The following is a 20,037-nucleotide window of genomic DNA, read 5'->3' on the forward strand; positions in this document are numbered from 1 at the left end:
CAGCTGCAGGGGACTGAGGAGCCTTGTGAAGGCTGAAAAGTAACAACAATAAAGAAGATGAATCCTGGCCAACTTGCTGAGGATTTATAAAATGAGGTCAAGTTTTGACAAACATTTTTTTCTTTTGCAGTGAAACTGGTGGACTCTGTTTAGAGTGGTTCCCATAACAAACTTCCCTCCAGTCTCTGCTAGGGAAAAGCAGCCTCATCCACCCAAACTGGCACTGCCAGGCACAGGTTAGATATTCCCAGGTTGACAAAAGTTATGAATAGAGGGTGGGGACACAATAAAAGGGATGTTGTATTAGTTTTTTTGTTGAGTTTTCTCCCTCTGTCTTACTCCTGCTTGCTGTGACTGCAGAATTATTCAATAGTCACAGAATTAGGCAAAATGAGTTCATCCTTCTATGAGGACATCAGTCAGTCCTGCCCTCCCCACTGCAGCCTCTGTTGCAACAGCATGGGAACATTTCACCATTATTTTAGTGTTCATTACCCTCAGTTTATCACCCCCATTGTTTACCCTCAGTTTACCCCTGGGGGAGGAAGAGAAAGCACATTTCACCCATTGAGCAAAGCCATGGACAGGTTTCGTGGCAGCTTCAAAAGGCATTTGGGCTCCTAGTTCCCAACAAGGGTCTGAAAGGTTGGTGCTGAATAACACTGGTGCATAGCCTAACTGAGGTCCTGCAGGCGGTGTGCATGGACCTGGCACCTTCTCACAAAGGAGTCCTGGGGCCAGTGGGTCCATTGGCCAGGTTACTTCCAGAGGTTGGGAGCCTGAGGAGATGTGGTATCACCGATGTCACCGTTCACCAGGGCAGCAGGACAGCTGGGGTACATGGACTGTAGGTACCTGCACAACTTCAGTTGAACTTCTCATTCCTACAGTCCTTTCTTTGAGCATCAGTGATAAACTCAAACATCTTTTTTTTGACACTTGCTTTTATAAACATGGAAGAAGTAACCTAAAAATCAGAGTTTCGTGTCCTCCAGGCCAGCTCTGGACAGTCATGTTGTAATAAGGAATGCAATAAATGTCAGTCTGTCTTAGAAGACACTCAGCAGTGGTTTAGGTTCACCGTCCGCAAACAGTATTATCTTCAGTGCCATAATCAGCCTAGAGGAGGAATGGGTTCCTGAGACCTTTGGCATTTCGAGTGAAGTAAAGTTATACAATTAAACGTCAGTTAGGAAATATCCATAACTTACCAACAGGGGAGAGCAGTTAAGAGCATTACCAGCTGTCAGCACCTGGGAAACTAAATTGAATGGCCAGAGCACTGAGATATGAAAACTAAAGAGAAAAATCACATGTGCCTACTTTCTTTACTGCTGCGATGTCATAGGTCGTATGTTTTGCTAACCTATAAGAAATAATAGGAACTCGGAGATAAAATATAGCTCCAAATGTGAACCAGGGCATGGCATAGAAGAAGTTAAGCAAGGACAAACAGATTACTAGTGCTCTGAAGTATAAAATCACTGTCTCAGAGAGCACTCTCTCTACAGCTAGCAGCTTCATAAGCTAAACCAGCTGTTGCAAATAATTCTGTTAGATTTTTAAAGACATCTGTTTCCTAGACTGTAAATAGAAATACAATTTCTTTAAACTAAAAATACTCCTTCATGTAAATTTGTTGTTAAAAAAATCAAATTGGCAATATATGTAATGACAGCCTTTCAGGGAACCAGATTGTAATTGCCAGCGTGTGATGCTTGTATGATATCCTGAAAAACTTGCTATCAATATTACAAATTTGTCACTCATAAAGGATTCGGGCAACACACTGCAAAACAGAAAATAAAGAAATAAAAACTAAAATGGTTTGTTGGACTTCTTGTGTGTGAGAGGAACTATGGCCATGGAGAACTCTTAGCCCAGGCTCTCAGAAATGGGGATAAGCAGGAGCAGCAAGGATGGGTCAGACCTTGATGGGTCAGGGAAGGACCTATATCTGAGGAGGGAGGGGTTGAACAGGCTGAAGCACATCTGGGATGAGAGGTTGAGGATCTATGAACACCTCCCACTGCTCCATGCAATGGAGCTACTTGAGTTTCTCCTTCAGCTGCAGATGTGGGACACCTACTACCATGTGTGCAGGGGCAATGAGCCATCACCGTGTGCCATCAACAGATGGATTTGGGGGGCTGGTGCAGGGCACAGCCACCTGGTGCCATACTAATAGGGGCCATGCAGAGTGCAGGAGCAGGTTTGGGGAAGGAGGGAGGCAGAGGGAAAGTGGCTGGTGGGAGCTAAGGTCAAGCCTAATGTGGCGTGAATTAAGAGCCTGTCTAAAAGCAGGAAATGTTCACACTTCTCAGGAAGCTTTATGAGCAGAAATAATGAAACAGCAACCCTTGGAGAACTCAGGTTCCCGTTCACTTTCCTAATGCATCCGTTTAGACTTTTGGTCCCGTCACAGGCTGCTGAGCATGCACGTGGGCCAGGAGAAGCACTGCGACGCTGGTGTGCACCAGCAGCAAGTGCCAGCCTGCCCCACAAGGCCTGCGGTGGCTCCCTGCCCCGCTGACATGGCACCAGTGGGGACGCCTCCACCAAAGTGCTTGCTTCACATTGAAGCTGCCGCGCTGAGGGGGAGGCACTGCCGATGGGTGTGAGGAAGGCTTCAAGGGAGCGCTGACTCACAGCAGACACAGAACTTGCAAAAGGCAGCCCGGAGTCTTCCTGCCTCTGTGTGTCAGTCAAGGATTTGCTGCAGACAGGGCACGCCGACAACAGGAGCAAGGCCTCTCTGGCCTGCTGTAGCTTTGACGTGCTATGGTCTTGCGTGATGTTTGTAACACAGCACCACAGCAATTAAAAATCACTGTTTAATGAGTCTGGTTCTGCAAACACACAAATGAGTGGCATGACAGTGGTAATGCTGAGCATTGCTTGGTGACCCATTCTGTCAGAGCTGCGTAATGGCAGCCTCCATACAGAACTGGGGAGGAAAGGGAGTGTAGCGCAGGAAATACATAGCTGCCATCAAAGGAAGGAAACGGGAGAGGAGCCCAGACCCAAACCTGGGTCCTGCAGGATTCTTGGCCTCCTTCCAGCGTAGGATATTAGAAACCAATATCAGGGGTGGAGCAGTGGTAACTGCTGCAGTGACTCATTCCCTTGTGGAAAGTAGCCACCCAGACAACTGGCACGCTGCCGTGCTGCGTGCACGGCCCCTGAGCTCGCCCAGTCACGTAAGCAGCTGGCACGTTTCCTGCTGGAAAACATCAGCGATTAACGAAAAATGCAAATAATTTAATGTGGATACCTGAGCGCTATCCCAGATAAAAACAATTACTGTGTGATAGGAATTAGAGTTGTCTCAATGTGACTTTTGATCCTGAAAAACGCATATAACGTGATGTGAGATGCCCAGGAAATGAAATTCCAGATGGAAAGAGATAAGGAATTGTTCTTTGGGTTGGTTTAAATCACAGCCAACCTTATTATTCGGTGTTCATGCGTAAGGGGAGAGAACTCCAAAACAGGGTGACATTCAGGCTTTCTTCTTCCCTTTGCCTATACTGCAGTTGCCTATACATGATTCTGGTCATGTGCTGCGTTCTCACAGTTCCCACACAATCACGCTGTTGTGCTCCCTACTCGGGGACGATGAAGCTGTTTATCACAGCATTCCATTTGTCACATTAATTTGAGATGATGATAATGCCCAGTTGCAAGTAGCACATTTTACATCAGCAAATATTGCAGCAGTTCTTCCCCAAATGGGAAATGAAGGCTTGGAGGGGTAAAAAGACTTTTCTTTGACCACCTAGTGAGTCACTGATCTCCCACGTCCCAGTAGAAAATTAAACATCACTGTCTTTACTTGCTTATGGATTTAGCTCACCAGTATACCCCTCTGAAGTCTGTATGTGAGAACTGTAACCAAACAACCATGCCTAAAATGATTCTTCCCTTCGGTATGGGGAAAGAGTGGGGTGAACGGTTTATGCCTTGGAACTGTAGTTGATCACTTAACAGCCTGCATGCTTTTGACATTTGGCTGATCAAAACTCAGCAGAGTGCACATAGCACTGAATCCAGCCTATCTATAAAACTTCACAGAATTTTGGTGGCAGTGACAGAGAAGCCCATTCCTCACTATCTTCCCCAAAGCAGGCCTTCACAGCCTGATCCATGCAGCTTGCCTCCAAGTGCCTCATGTGTCCCAAGGGAACAGCTGTACCTGTAAATGCATCTGTGGATACTGATGCGGGAGGTCTTTGGTTTGTCTGTTGTGATGGACCACATTGTTTGTGCACATCTTTTCTTTCTTCTCCTTTCCTCTGTCTACTGCTGCTAGCCACAGGCAATGGCATGGAGATGCATCTTGACACTGAGTGTTATAGGGACTGATACTAGAGACAGAGTTCCTTTAGAGTTCAAGGCTGGCTTACTGTGCTTTTTGCTTCTTGAACCTTCTTAAAGCCACAGTTGGGAATTTTAATAGCTTTCCTAGCTGCTCTGGTTTGTGATTCGGGAAGACCCAATGTGACCTGGTATGGCCTGGTATGACTGAGATTTCATCCCCAGGTAAAATTAAAAAAAAAAAAAAATCCCTGAAAATAAATTTTGGACTTGAAACTACTCAGCTGCTGAGACGAACTGTTTAATTCTGGTGGCACGCAGTAGTTCCACAGGCCCTCCATCTGAGTGGTACCAGTATGGGGCAGTTTAGGTGGGCTGCTTTGGGAAGTCCTTTCCGACTTTGCTCCACTCCCATGGAAAGACAACACATTCTCACCACCCAACACATTCTCACCATCTTATAGCATCACTTCTATTTCTGCCATGCCACACAACTGCTGGCCAGCCCGGACAGGCGTGTTCAGCCTGCATGTCACTTGCATTGCCATGATCTGAGTGTCCTGGGTCTGATGCTGCAGCTACCTACAATATTGTTTTTATTGTGGATAAGACTGTTATTAGTATTTAAATACGGATTTATTTTCTTGGCTGTTCACAGCAAACAAATGAGATTGTGATCTATGACTGTTTCCGTTTTGGTGTCTCTGCATCTATGCTGCAGAATGCCATCATCCACACCTCTGATCCCTGTGAGTCCTGTTAGCGCATCTTGTTGGCAGCAGAGGTATTCTTCCACTGCAGGCTTCATCCAAAACAGCATATTACACCATCTGTAGCTACCTGCTGGTGTCCAAGATGTAGTGAGTTGCTTTCTTTATCCAATAGCTTTAGCCAATATTTATCTTTGGCACCAAGTGTTGAGGCTATTTTTGCTTCTGCCAAGTCAGGTAACGTGTCTTTCGTTGCAGGCACTTGGTAATGAGCAGTTTGTTGTACTTTGATGAGGTTGCTCAGGCTTATGAGAATAAAGTGTTTGTCCATGTCGAGGCTGGCTCCCAGGCCAGGTACCTGCCCGGGGATGCTGTGACCGCAGTGCTGGTGCCATTTCTTTCCATTCACTTCTTTGGCTGTCTTCTTTTTCTCTCCTGGTGCAGTGGTTACGCAGTGATGCAGATGCCATCCTGGCTGAATCACTGTCTCTATTTCAAGGTGAAATGGGCTTGGAAGATATCCCAGTCCTTTGAAAACATCTTGATAACCTTTCAGCAGTCTTAACTACAGAAGCAACACTGGGCAATGTCTGCTCTGACTCTTCATGTGCCAGTTTTTCTGCTTTGCCTGTGTGGTCCTTACCACAACTATTGCATCTGGCCTCCTATACAGCTTATTTTCTTCTAATGATTTTTTCTACCTTGTATCTTCCTCTGGAGATCACTTCTTCCACACAAACATTATTTCTTCTTTGCACAACCGTCGGTGTTTCTCCTTTTTTTCCCTCCTTTCAGCCCAAAATCCCAAGCTGGAGCATAGACAGACTCCATCTATGCTCTGTTTGGATATAAATTGATGTGCACTTGCTTTCTACATAGCCAGACCTCTCCAAGCAGCAGGATGGGCTCTTCAAGCATCTTCAAGCAGCCCCACTGAAGATATTGCTTCTGTAGTGCATATCAAAATTTGGTTGTGTTCTTTTTTTTTTTTTTTTTGTCTTTCTTTTTTTTAATACACAGTTTGATAACACATGAGTCAGTCATTTTTTTCAGGGACAATATTCTGATCTGTCCTTATCTTAGGTTCAATTATACTCATTGAGGACATTATTTACTTGTGTTTTATTTAGGGGAGAGGAAAGGTTGGAAACTGCTTTAAATTCTTCTAGGCTTTATGATGGCATATAGTAACTACTAGATTTATGTTCCAGTTCTTCCAGCAAACTCTTGGCCAGTTCCCACATCTGTGCCTCAGTTTTCCTTCCTCTAGAATGGGAAGAACTGCTAGCTTCCCTTATTAAAAAAAAAAAAAAAAAAAAAAAAAGGAACACACTTTGTGTATGTCAAGAAATTAGTAAACACAGCAATGGGAAGAGATCAATAGAACAAGATTGTAATGATGAAACAGCTAAACTAAATGTTTCTTCCCTCAAATGTCTCATGCACGGTCAAGGCCAGAGGTTGGCAGAAAACAAGGAAAAAATCCGCTCCCCATAAAAAAGTACAAAGCATTCAAACCATTTGCATTTTATCAATAAGTGCAATTAAGCAATATGGAAAAAGGTCCAGTACTGTAAGCCTTGTCTCCTCCCTTTCCTAATGAGCACCTAGTAAGCCAGTCGAACCAATTTCCCTCAGCTTGGTAGCTATCTAAAACTGCTTTATTTTACATGGTGGCTGCCCTTCAGGCTCTTCTTTACTTTAGTGTATATGGTTAGAGAGTCATGCTAAGAGTGCAAGTCTCTTCATGCATGATGGAAACAACATAGCCATTGAGACAAGGGCCTGGGCGGCGCTAGTTCTGGGGAGGTGGGCACCTGCTTCCCCTTGCTTGCAGGACACCCAGTTATTCCACGGACCTGCTCTAAAGTACTTGCAGATTCCTGTTCAGCAAGCTACATAAGTAATTCCCAGCTGTGTTTAAGCTCATTTTGTTGAATTAAGGCATAAAATATTAAAAATCTTAGTATATCTAAGCCAAATAACAGTCTCAAGAGATTCTGTGTACAAGGTGAACTTTTAGCTTTGCAGAGAGGTGCTTGTTTTTATTGCAAGCTCTTTAAAAACTGATCTCAAGTACAGCAGTCAGATTTGTTTCTCTCAGCTACATTAGGAGCAACTGGACCACAGTCCACACTGCCACATTCACAGATCACACCAGACAACATCCAACCTTGGCCTTAGCATGCTCACAAGCACATGTGGCTCTATGTGTGTTACGCTGGCTTTGCTACACACAGGTGTGGATCTTTGGCCAGATCCAAGCAGAACAAAACATGCACCAAAGCCAGTCTCCAGGGTGTAGTACAAACACAGGATAGAAAGAGTACTTCAAGTCTGAAGAATACATAGGAAATGTATACCAAGAAAGCTAAATGGTTTCAATTACATTAATGCTCTATAGACCTTTCCATACAGTGTTTAATAGATTAAGGCTTTTAGTCAGGCTGGGATCAAGAGATATCGAGTGAAGATGAACCAAAACAACAGGCAAGAGGTGGTACAAGGATTGTGTATTTTACCTTCCAGACAGAAGATCCTTGTTCTTACCACAGAACAAGACCAAACTGGTTTAATCACAGAGTATAAACACTAAGCTAAAAAACAGATCTCATGTGCCTAGAAAGAGTGTAATAGACTAAGTACACCCAATTATAGTATTTGTAATAATGCAGCTTTATTTTAGATGATAAAAGGCAGGAGATAGCCTAGGGCACAGTTCTTCTTGAACTGAAGCTGTGTTCTTGAGTTCAAACTTACAGGTGCAATGAGACCCTTGCTTCTGCATGGTGAATGAAATTTGAGTAAGAACTAGCTCTCACATGGGCTATTTCTTAAAGCACATACAACTATTGCATTTTCTTACCATTTTGAAATGTTCAATATTGAGATTACTTTCTTTCCATTAAGTATTTTTATTTCTATTACTTTCTATAAGTATTTACTTCTTTTATGCAATATGTGTTTGGCTTGAGCTATTATATTCAGTAATTAACATTTCAGTAAAGTTATTTTGAAATCAGTTCCTTAGAACACTTTGTATTTGTGTTCTGGAGCTGGTTCCTTGAACTCTGGCAGACACCAGCCCATGTCTGAGGTCAACACAAGCAACCAGAGCTGCTTGCAGGAGAATGCATTTGCAGCATTTCATGAGCAGGACAGAGCAGAAGAAGAGCAAAAATGAAGTGCAGACATTTGCTATGACAAACATGCACAGGAGAATCAAGTTTATAGGAACACCTGTCATAATATTTCGTATTATGAATGTTTTAAAAATTAAAATCTTAATAAACTCCTTCTCTCCCACTCTCAGGAAGGTTTACTATCACAACTACTTTCTCTAGAGGCTTTATATTTGACACCACATTTCCAGGACAAAGACTTTGGCACCAGTTGTCTCAGCATCTGCACAAGTGCATTGGTCACAAGCAACTCAGCAGGACTACTCACATTTAAGAGGTTATATTTAGTCAATATTTATGTACTTTTTCTCGGGTTTCTATTATTTTGTTTATGACAGCTGGACTTACAACTCTGATGTTTTGATGAAGGGAAACTATTTCCTCCTAAAGAAAGATATACTACCAATGGACATTCTGCCTCCCTTCTTGGGAGAGTAGTGTGTATGCTTCCTCAAATGTAAGTATTCTTTACATTAATGAGGTTAACTTAATAGGAAAGATCATGTTCTCCCATATAAAGAAAATATAGGTATAGAAAGCGAAGGAAATAGGGTATTTCTACCATTGCCATCAGTGGAAATTATTGCCTTTACCCCTTGTCCAGTTTTGGATTTAGTTTCTAATCCCTTTAACAGGCTTTCCCAAATCCTGAGTAGTTTTAACTATTATTTAATACCTTCGTTGCCAGGATGATTTTCTGTCTGTGCCTCTGTCTCTGTATGTACATTATATTATGTATGCACATACACATAATATTATTATTCCCTTAGTAGCAATTAAGCAGTATAATCCACCACCAAGATATTTATAACAATTTAAACTACCTTGAACCAAGGAGTTTAGAGGATTAGAAATGAGATTTAAGCAGTTGCTGAGGGGATAAATTTTACAGTTCCTGTTCACTGCAGCCCCATTTGACTTTAAGGCCAGAGAACGCAGGGTTTGGAAGTGACTGAAGCAAAGAAGGAAATGAATCAAAAGTTGAGCCAGGTTTAAGGCTCATAGTAGTTCTTTTGTTGAAATATTTAAATTCCATGTTTAAAGGACAGTGCGGAGCTGGCTGCTTGGACAGGTTTGCCCAGCTTCCTTGCAAGCTATGTGCCCTGTGAAGACAGCCACCAGCCAGCGTGCAGTCCTGTATGGTCTCCAGACCCTGTGTGCTGGCAGAGCGAACAGGCAGGATACAATCTGGCTTAAACTGAAGGCTCTGCTGGCTCCAGTAACATGGCATGTGCTGGGGAGGGGGCATAAACTGGCACTGAAAGTTCAAGCCTCCCTGGGTTTGCCAAGGGAAATGAGAAGTGTGTCCAAAGACAAGAACATGTCTACACTGGGGAAGCGGAGTGCTTTTGCTCGATTTTTCTGAGGCCTGCTAGCAAACCAACACACTGGCATTGCTTCGTGTTTAAGGGCACACCGTCTCATATATTGATATCAATGTGTGCTTTTCACTCTTAGACTCCTCATTTGGCTGCAAGAATCTTTGAAATAAAACTCACCCAACGTATTTATCTCTTGCACAGTCCCTGCAGCCCTTTCTTCTAGTCTATCTTGTCAATGAAGCAAGAGCAAACTCTCTCTGAAACTGCCCTTTTTCTGCTTGTAACACCTGGGATAGTTCCCATTTCTTTCGTTCTTTCTGCCAGTTAAAGGCTAACATTAAGAAGTGAAAAACAGAGAAAAAATAATGTTGCCACCTGGTGAGCTAAGTGTACCTCCCATGTAATTCCCCAGTAAATTCCTTCTATTATCCTCAGAGTTGTTTCTTTTTTTTTTTTTAATTTTATTTATTCACGAGTAATCTCTTACATACAAATCAATCTTCCTGTCACACCCAGGTGTCAGCTTATGTTATCCACTCTAGAAGAGAGCCGCAGAGTCAGAGTAAGCAATGGAGATATCCACAGGGAGTGGACTTTCCAAGCCATCAGTCTCACAGAGGTGACTCTGCCCTGCAGTCACGGGTGGAGCTGCTCACCAGCAATGATGTGCTTGCTCCTTGCTGGCACAGGGCCTTGGTGTGCTTGGGAACAGGGAAAATGCACCCCACACGTGATCATTTTGCTTGCTAAGGTGTGTGAGCATAAGGCAACACCTTTCTGAGTGAACATTTGCTTGTCTTCCTAAGAAATCTTTTTTAAAAAGCTGTGTTTGTTGCTTGCTAGAAAGAAAATGTGAATGGAGGACATGAGGATTGGGACACCAAGCATAAGGAAGCAATGCAGTGTGCGTGCTACTTCCTGGAGATCCACGCTTGATGATGGATGGCACAAGCTCTCTGTGGTTTCCAAGTGCTTGGAGGAAATGCTCATTACTATTTCTCCTTGTGACTGTGAATGCTTATCTCAATAAAGGGACTTGTTAAGGGGAATGACCTATTTTCAAAGCCTGTAAAAGCCCTCAGTCAAGTCTGTGGTGAATTTTATTATTTTATTTTTTCTAAAAAAAGGTTCCTAAGCACCTTTAAGTGCCTGCAGCAGTGCCATGTGGCAGTGAGTTGCCATGTTGTTCACGTGCTAGAAGGAGAAACAATCTTGGATATGGCAATGGATTTCATGTTTAAAGTGCCCAAAAGGTTATTGCATTTAATAAGAAATGAGGACGGAAATTACAAAAATGATGATAAATAGCTGGCTGTAGCCCATCTATAAATTTCACCTGCTGACATGGTTTAGTGGGCAGACGCTAATACCACCCCAGGGAGGAAGAAGGAAACCAGCACTGGGACAGGAAGGGGTTAGGCAAGATTTAAGTGAGTGTACAGGAAGCAATAAAGGTTGTGGAGATTTAGCTAGAGTCTGGTGAGCGTTTGATTGAATCCTTTGGTTAGGGAACAAACTTGACAACATTATCTGTTTTTGTTGTAGGAACAACTGTTCACTTGTCTAAATCCTGCCCTCAGCACTGATATATATCAGCCTTCAATTTACTCTCACTTCCATTTGAATCACAGTATGCATCCAGCACATCCCCCCTGTTCCTATGCAGATGGCGTGCAGAGAAGACTATGCACAGTTTGTTTTAAGGCCTTTTTTTTTTTTTTAATTGAATTAGGCCTGATTTGTTCTTCCATTTCCTGCCTAGGGCTAGTTTAGCACAGGTGGTGTCTTCCAGGGCAGGGCGGGCAATTTGGGTGAAACCTCAAAGCTGCCTGAACACGCCACGCTCGCCACCGCCAAGCCGAGCCCAGGTTTTGCAAGTTCCAGTTTGGCAGCAGAAATACCAGCGGGGCCGGCCTCGGGCAGCGCCCCGGGAGCTCGGCTGAGCCAGCGTCAGATGCCAGAGTGGATCAGATCAGACGTCCAGCTAGCTTGAAATCCTGCCTCTGCCACTCGCCAGGAACAAATGCAGAAGACCCCCCCCTGCAAAGGACAAATGCCCATCCAGAAATGTGCCCGGCAGCCAGATTTCCCTACAAGCAGGAAGCACTCATTTTCGCAAGCCCTGAAGCATAGGTTTGAGTCATTAACATAATATTACATTAAAATATGAATTAATAGATTAACTTTTACCCTGGGTAGTTTAACTGTAGATGTAGCTGATATTGATTGCAATGTCCAACATTTGTTAATCCTGCTCCGCTCTTTGCCTCCGTATTTTCTCAAGGCCACGGCAGAGACACTGTGTTAAAAAAGCATTTACTGTTTCAGATTTAAACCTGTTGCTTTTATTTCCAAGTGTCTGCCCGATATTTATTACAAGAGAGGGTACACAGGAGTGACCAGATGACCCCTCTGTACCATCTATTATTTTATATACTGCGCTGACATCTCTTACTTGCCACCTTCCACTACTCAATCGTTCATATCTTTATCTCAAAGTGTTTCCGCACCTCTTCATCACGCATTTTGTTACTCTTCTCCGGACTTAAAAATATGTCAGCCATATAATCTTTTATGAGGTGAAACTACCCTTACCTAAAAACAGCATTCTAGCTGCGGACATGCCATTGATCTTTCCATAAAATGGCATTGTAATTCTCCCAGCACTATCCTTTATGCCTCCCTTAATAGAGAGGCCAGCAGGATAACCTGATTCTGGGAACCTATTCCCAGCACACAGCTGGCTGGAAAGAGGTTCGGGTGCTCTGAGCTTTGCCCAGAATTTTTTTATGAAACATCAGAGCCCAAAGCTACATTCATCCGGGGTCACCTTTGCCATACACACACACACAAGGCTCCACCGTGCTGTCTGTGGCATGCTCGACACGAATTCCTGCTGCCACGGCCTTTGCTTGCCTGTCCAAAATGAAGCGCCAAGCACTGATGTTGGCTGAGCATTGTCTCCCGTGCCACAGAGGTGGCTCCAGGGGGCCAAGGGCAAAGGTGGAGGTTGTGACCTTTTGTGTATCATTAGGCAGTTAGCTGGGGCCCTCTCTAACCTCTCCAAGCACTGGGCCCTGGGCAAACTGTCCTCCCCTGTCCAGCCATGGCTGACCCTCCGTGGTGTGTAGGCACAACGCAAGTGTTTTGACACACTCTTGGATATTCTTCTCTTCTGTGCATGGGCAATGTTATTACATGCTTAACTTTCTGCCTCTTGCAAACTGGCAAGATTTTGAGGTGTTGGTGAAAGACCTTATTGCAATAATTTCATAGACCAAGAGAGGAACCAATACTTTCAGAGTTGCCACAGAAACAGGATGGGTGTTTACAGGCTTTGCCCAAGGTACTGTCCCATCTCAGGATCTGGCTATCAGTATGAAAAAGGGAATGGTTTTACCCAAAGGGGCTTAGAAAAGGAGGCCAAAATCACATGTGAAATGAGAAGATAGAGGAAAGAAAGGCTTAAGGATTTAGACATCATTGAACCTAGCCAACTCAGCTAAGCAGACCCCATAGAGGTCAACTCTGACTCCCTTGAAAACATACTCAGATTTGGCTGTAATAAGACAGGCAAATCTCAAACATCCTTTCTGTTTCTTTTTTTTTTTTTTTTTTCCTCTGTGTTTACAAACCCAGTCTTAAAAGATACATGCCCAGGTATGCCTGGTACATTTTTTATTGTACTTTGAAAGGTTAGATGGTCAGAATATGCTGTTTTTGTGCCCAGCAATCAGACAGTGGTGCTTTCTTCTATTATAATTGACACCAGTGTCCTTTGCAACAGACAGTGAAGACAAAGGAAAGGGAGGATAAAAGGAAAGCTGAAGGAAAGAGGAGTCAGTCTGAGAGAAGAAGACAAATTGGAATACCAGATGTACACTACTTGTATAGGATTTCCATCATTTATGAGATTACTCTGTAAGCAATGGTACAATTTTATGTACAGGCCTTTTCATCTCAATGCTGTAGTAAGAGAAAAAAAAAAAAGAAAAAAAAAGATGACCTTCTTGTTAAGGTAGTGACACAAAATTCAGGAGATCTGGCTCCCATTCCTGGCTCTGACACAAACCTTGTGTAAATCATTTAATCTCCCTGTGCCTCTGTTTCCCATCTGTGAAAGAGAGATAACACATCCTTTTTCTCACTCCAGTCTGTCTTGTCTATTTAGATTATCTGCTTTTCTGGGCACAGAAAGCATCTTACTGCATGGGCTTGGGTTTTCAGTTTGTTTGTCCTCAGCGCTTTTTGCTGGATCTTTTAAGACCAGAGGGAACCACAGTGATCATCTGGTCATGACCCCTTAGACAAGACAAGTCCTGGGAGCTCCCAGAATTAATTCCTGTTTAAGCAGCTGCAATAGACACACAGACAGATTTTAGAAGAAATATATATATATATACTGAATATATATATATATATATACACTGAATGTAAAAACAAAACCTAAACAAAACCAAAAACAACCACAAATCCAGTGTAGTTTTTGGTAAAAAACTGATCAGTACCATTCACTGATAAAAGATGGGGCTGTATTTCTTGCTTGATATTTTCTAGATTTTTTTTTTTCTCACTGCTATAATGATGCTTCCAACTTTGGCTGTTATCCTTGCTGAACTCAAGAGCCCTCTCTGATCTGTTTGTATATATTTAAGGTGGGACTTCTTTTTCCTGACTTTAACTCTGCATGTAACCTAACCTATCCATCTATAACAGAGAGAAAGGGGAAAATAAATACAGGAATTCATCCCAAAGGTCCTGGATATCTGTCTTGGGATAGGATAAAACAGCCCCGACGGTGCCCATATTGACTATAAATGGACCCTGGATAAACTTCTTATCCTTATTTGCACTTCTAGGATAATCCTGGAGCAGTTACATGATGTTCTTCGCTTTCCTTCTTGACACAGCTTGCTTTTTTTTTTTTCTTTTTTTCTTTTCAGAATTTATATTCAAGATTCATTGCACTTCACAATGAGAGCCATTGTGACTGTAACTCAACTCTGGCCAGGACTGTTGCTCCTGTTAATGTGTATTCAGGCCCTCATTGCTCTATCATCACCGTATACCAATGATTGGTGAGATCCAGTGAGATAAGTGGATTTGAAATCTGTTCAACAGTTTTTCTAATCTGGGCAAGTGAGTGTTCTAACCACCAAGTAATTGAATAAAAAGCCTTTTCCATGGTCATGTGTTAAAACAAGGCTACATCTGCTTTTGCATTTTGTGCACAGGCTGATCCTTCAAGTGTGCCATGAGCATGCTCTTTGGACCAAGCTCTATATGGGAAACAGGCAGACAAATGTATAGTTATGACATTGATACCGAACCACTCAACCCTGTCAGGATTGAGGTGTCTTCTGGGAGTGCACAAAAGCAGAACCTCAGTTGCCTAGGAAACTTGTCCAGCTGAAAACCAAGGAGATTAAGCAGTTCTGGGCAGCCACGGAGCTGAACCTTCAGGATTGCAGTTTTAGATTCAGATGTCTAGGCTCCTCCTAACTTCTCTCTTTAATCACTATTTGCAGAGCTGGCCTCTATATGAATAATCAAAATGTCAAGCCTCACAAACATCTTACAGAAAGCCAAATCTATTGCATCAAAACTGTAAATTAAATCACCCCATCTGAAATCTGATTTAAAATGATATCAAGTTAGTTTGACAAGAACCATCCTGACTGTCATTAATTCTATCACCTTCTTTTAATTCCTTATTACTCAAGCACCATATCAGCCGTTCCATTATTTTGCCTGGGATCGAAGGCAGGCTGACAGGCCTATAATTACTCGGGTCACTGCATTTACCTTTTTTAAATATTGGCACAACATTAGCTTTCTTGTAGTCCTCTGGAACATCCCCAATGCTCCATGGCTTGTTAAAAATCAAAATTAATGGTCTGTAGTGCTCCTTGACTATCGATCTTAAAATCTTGGATGCAAATTATCCAGACCCACTAATTTTAATGTATCTAACTTTAGTATCTGCTGTTTAACACATTCCCTTAGCTACTGCTAGAATGGAGAGCATTTCATCATCTTCCTGTCTGGAGTCATCTGGCTTTTCCCCAAATACTGAACAGAAATATTGATTGGACAATTCTGCTTTTTCTGCATTATTATTGAGATTTCTACCAGCTAATAAATGGATTAATACCATGTCTAGGATAGGCTTTATACCTGAATCCCTGTAAAATTCCTTTTGTTCTGCCTACACATTTCTACTTGTATCATTTTCCTTCCCTAATCAATTTTCCACCACTTTTTTTTTTTTTTGCCTTAAAATTGTGGTGCTAGCTATCTGCACCCTTTCTCATTTTACTGCTTACTTGCTTATTCCTCTGGTCTAGGGACTCATAACAGTTCTTTGCTTTGTGAAACTGACCCTTTGGAAGCTGATACATGTATGTTTGAGTCCATTATATGGAAAACAGAATTATGGATTTGTCTATGCCTTTCCTCATATAAAGCCAACTGAAACTTGGCCTCTTGACTGTCCATTGTACCCAAATCTGCATTTCTTTGCATTCTTGGAATTAAAGAATATTTTGTTAAGTGAATCAATCAGTATTTATCCTGTGATCCACAATGTGGATGATGTATGTTAGTGAAGCATTTTCTGTCCTTATAGAAGAAATGAAGTGAAGCTGGGTCCTTCCTAAAACTTCAGTCATACCGCTGATGCATGTAATAGCTGCTTGGAACCAGCAGCAGCAGATCCCCTTTCTGATTCCACCAAGGAGACTCACGCCCTCCTCTTGCAAAATCTCAGGGCTTTTCTATTCAGTGAGCAAACTAACATCCAGCAGCCTCCTACATTGCAGGACATGTGCCATGCAGATGAGCAGCTTTGATCTCACGCAACAGTGAGTAGCAGTGCTTACGCAGACAAGCCTTTTTTAAGCACTTCACAAGAAGAAAAAAAATGAAATGACATTTGTTTTCTCAATCCAGTATTTGAGACAAAATGAGCGTTGAAACTTGTTGTGAGTTGGGAAAAAAAGGGGGCTTCCTAGGGGAAGTCAACAAATTCTGTATTAGACTTTGTGCACATCCCTTAACGTTATTACTATGTAAGTATTTGAATAGCCTTTACCAACCGAGTACAAGGACCAGACCCTAAGATGGAATCAAACCGCATTGCTCCTTTTGAGTCAATGTTGCCACACTCATTTACATCGCTGAGATGTCACACTAACTATTTTCAAGAAATAAAACTGATTCTCTGCATAATCAGCTTGCTGAATGACTAGGATTGCTCTGTACTTCCATGGAAAGAAACCAGCACTTTCTCCTGCTAGTACTTATGGTGATGGTGGAGGATGTCATTTCTTTCTCAGCATTAAAGCTAGAAAAGATGAGGTGGACAGTGTGAACATACATCCCATTAACAATGGGTGTGAGAGATGGAGGAAAAAAGGTTCCAACATCTGCAAAAGGGTACAAAAGTGAAAATGAAATAGCATTAATTCAGAGAAATTCAGAGTAAGAGAGAAAGCTCACCCCTTTGTCTATCCAGATGTGTGCAGAAGCTACAGGGATTTCCGATCAGCAACTGATTTCAGCAGCCTCCACACTGCAAAAGCTCATCTCAGACCGAGCTGATTGTGGTGACAAAAATGGCCACTGTGTAAATAGCTGTAACCAATAAATCCAAAGCACACCAGAACATTTTTAATATCAAGAAAATACCAAAACTCAATTACACCTCTAGAGTGACATTACGCATGCTAGCTAAGATACAGAACCTCCTTAGAGTTCTTAACTACACAAACGAAACCTCAACCCCACTGAGCTCAAAGGGAGTGTTCATTTATATGCTTATACAAAGAGCAAAACAAACTTCTGCTGACAATACTTTGTTATTTAAAATGACAAACATACGCAAGGAAGAACAAGTCTGACGTTCCAGAGAGACGTTAGGGCATGCCCTCTTGCATCAAGATGCAGAACTGGGGCCTTATCAGAAAACTCTCAAGGCAGAGACACTTCTTCTTTAACCACTTTTAAAGATGCCAGCATGTAGTGATTGCAGTCATTTCTGAATATGATTGAAAAATACGTCAAAGCACAGATTAAGCAAATAAAGACTAGGAATCACAGCTTCCTAATGTGTAAGAAACCTCTTTCACAAGTGAGTGCAGGAAGGAAGATGTTGGTAGCTTGCCTGATTTCAGAGCTAGGGACCTACAGGTGCTGACAGTTATACATCTGCTTTGCTTGTCTCCTGAGCTGGATAGACAGGAACCAACCCCAGCCCAGGAGCTCTGTAGGCACAAGTCCAAGGTAATAAGCCCAAAGTGGCCCAGCTGTGGTTCTTGATCAGTTCAAGTGTGTTTTGCACTCATGTGCAGCAGTGAGACCCTACTGCCATGGGGACTGTGGAGTAATCTGGGTTCCCAGCTGTGGCAATAGGCAAATCATCAAAGGATGATAAAGTCAATATTGCTTGGTTGCCTTGGGAACCATATGAATGCCCAGACCCACTCCCTTTGGTAATAGAGTGGGGAGATAACTCATCATTATCTCCTTCCTGTGAAGCATTCATTCCCAGAGCTCCAGCTCCCTGAGGTATGTAGGATGTGTCTTGCAAATTTTGGAGAGAGAAGCTTTTAGTACATGGCTTGTGTAATCAGAGCTGTGGTTATAAGTTTGTAATCAGCCATGCTAAGAGGCAGGATAGAGTTGTACGGGTTTAGCACCAAATTCACACATCTGCCCCAGCACTGTGGGGCCAGCTTGGTGTGTGGTGGAGCAGAGATGTGATTGCCTGTCAGGGCATACAAAGTTGAATGACTCAAAAGGAGACATCGGATCAAAGTACCATATCTGACTCATAGACCTATCCTTTAACCACCAGCCACTTCTCAGAAAATGAGCCTGAGTGAAACACTGAAATTGTATTCTTAAAATGAAAAAGAAAAAAAAAAAAAAAAGTCAATTTTAAGAAAAACCTCAGCTTTTACCTGAAAAAAAAAAAAAAGCTCCGATCTGATTTGGCCAGCACCATCTGAATAAAGTCAGACCAATAATCCCCTTTTCAGGTTTAAAGATCACCTTGTTTAAGTGCACTGTCATTGTTCTAAAAACCATTTATACTAAACTATCTAAAACATAAAAACAAGACCACGCATAGAAAGAAGGAGTCCAAAAAATCCATCCTACAGCTGTTGCAAGCACTTAAACATTTGAACAGTGTTTATAAATGGATGCCAAAACTGGAATTATTTCTCTCATAATATTATGATTAGTATAGCAAGGAACTCCAAATTCATAAATAATCATATAGCATCACTCCAAAATGAATATCATAAAAGATTATTTGCCCTAATGTTTTGGAGGAGATATCAAAGATAGCTCAGTAATGACAGCAGAAATCCAAACACTGACATTAGTATAGTTTCTCTGATGTTACGTAACTTAGAGATATCGTAACATTCCTCTGTCACAAATCATCATCAAGATACTTTTCAGAAATTATACTAAGGTGCCTGGCTTTTTACTCTTTTAAATGGAAATTCATCACTAACTTGATCAGTGAGATGTGTAAAATGAGAAGCAATTCTTTAAAATTCTTATTGACAACTAAAATAAAACCTTCATAAGATCTCCAGCAATATCTTGAATTAATATATGCAACTAAGAATAATTTAAGTGAAAAGGAAAAGGTTCTCTTGAGAAAGAGACATTACATATCAATTATTCCAACAGAGAAAAAAAAATACAGATTTAGGAAAACCGAGAAGAGGAACTCTATTTACATCAGTCACAGAACGCAAGGAAGAAAAGCAGAATACATACCTCAAGACCTCAGATTTCTGCCCACTGCTGAAAAGGGACATCATCTCACAAAAGACTACCCCAGGTGCATTCTGCAGGCAGACACTTGTGACATTTAAAGAAACGCCTTCTAAACATAAAGCAGTATGTGACAAAAAGTCCAAACCATTCAAGCATTCACCTGAAGATCAGCAAAATGCAGACCCAAAAATCTGCTGAATTTCTAAATGTTTTCTCATTAATTCTCCTTTAGCCTTAAAGCAAAAGATTACCAACACTCAAACTGAACAAGAATGATCTAAGTGCTAGTCAACAGGGATTCAGCATACTTTCTCTTAGAAGTTGATTTATGGCTGGTCATCTTTGCTTTAATGCCCTGAAAGTCTTTCCTACATAATATATGCTATCAAGTTGAGTAAATTACAAAAGAAGTATCATGCATAATTCTAATTCTCTTCTCACAACAGGATGTTTATTTCCTGTTTTGAGATAGTAAAAAGGATTTCCAGTTATCATATTACAGCAATTTACAAAAAATGCCTGTAGGCAGGAAGTTCATGAAGAGCGAAACTGGCTCATAACTAGGTTAGCACATGTGAATGGACTCTGAAATGTAAATTTATCTTATAAGAAAAAAAAAAAAAAAACATCAGGCAGTCAGGCAGATAAACCCAGGTATTAAATGAACTTACAGTCATACTGTTAAGATTAGTGCTTAGAACAAGAGAT

At 41.8% G+C, this 20,037-nt stretch overlaps 1 long non-coding RNA gene across 1 annotated transcript in view; it reads right to left on the reverse strand.

Annotated features, from left to right (window-relative positions):
* The window catches only part of LOC310894927, a 30,365-nt gene extending 10,560 nt beyond the window's left edge, over positions 1-19,805 (reverse strand). The window contains exons 1-2 of the long non-coding RNA XR_014580297.1: positions 19,330-19,805; positions 17,032-17,166 (exon numbers count right to left, since the gene is read on the reverse strand). This is a non-coding gene — a long non-coding RNA (uncharacterized lncRNA). The remainder of the gene's footprint in view (positions 1-17,031; positions 17,167-19,329) is intronic.
* Positions 19,806-20,037: the final 232 nt, after the last annotated feature.

This window comes from Anser anser, assembly GCF_964211835.1.
Source record: "Anser anser genome assembly, chromosome: 2".
NCBI classification, from domain to species: domain Eukaryota; kingdom Metazoa; phylum Chordata; class Aves; order Anseriformes; family Anatidae; genus Anser; species Anser anser.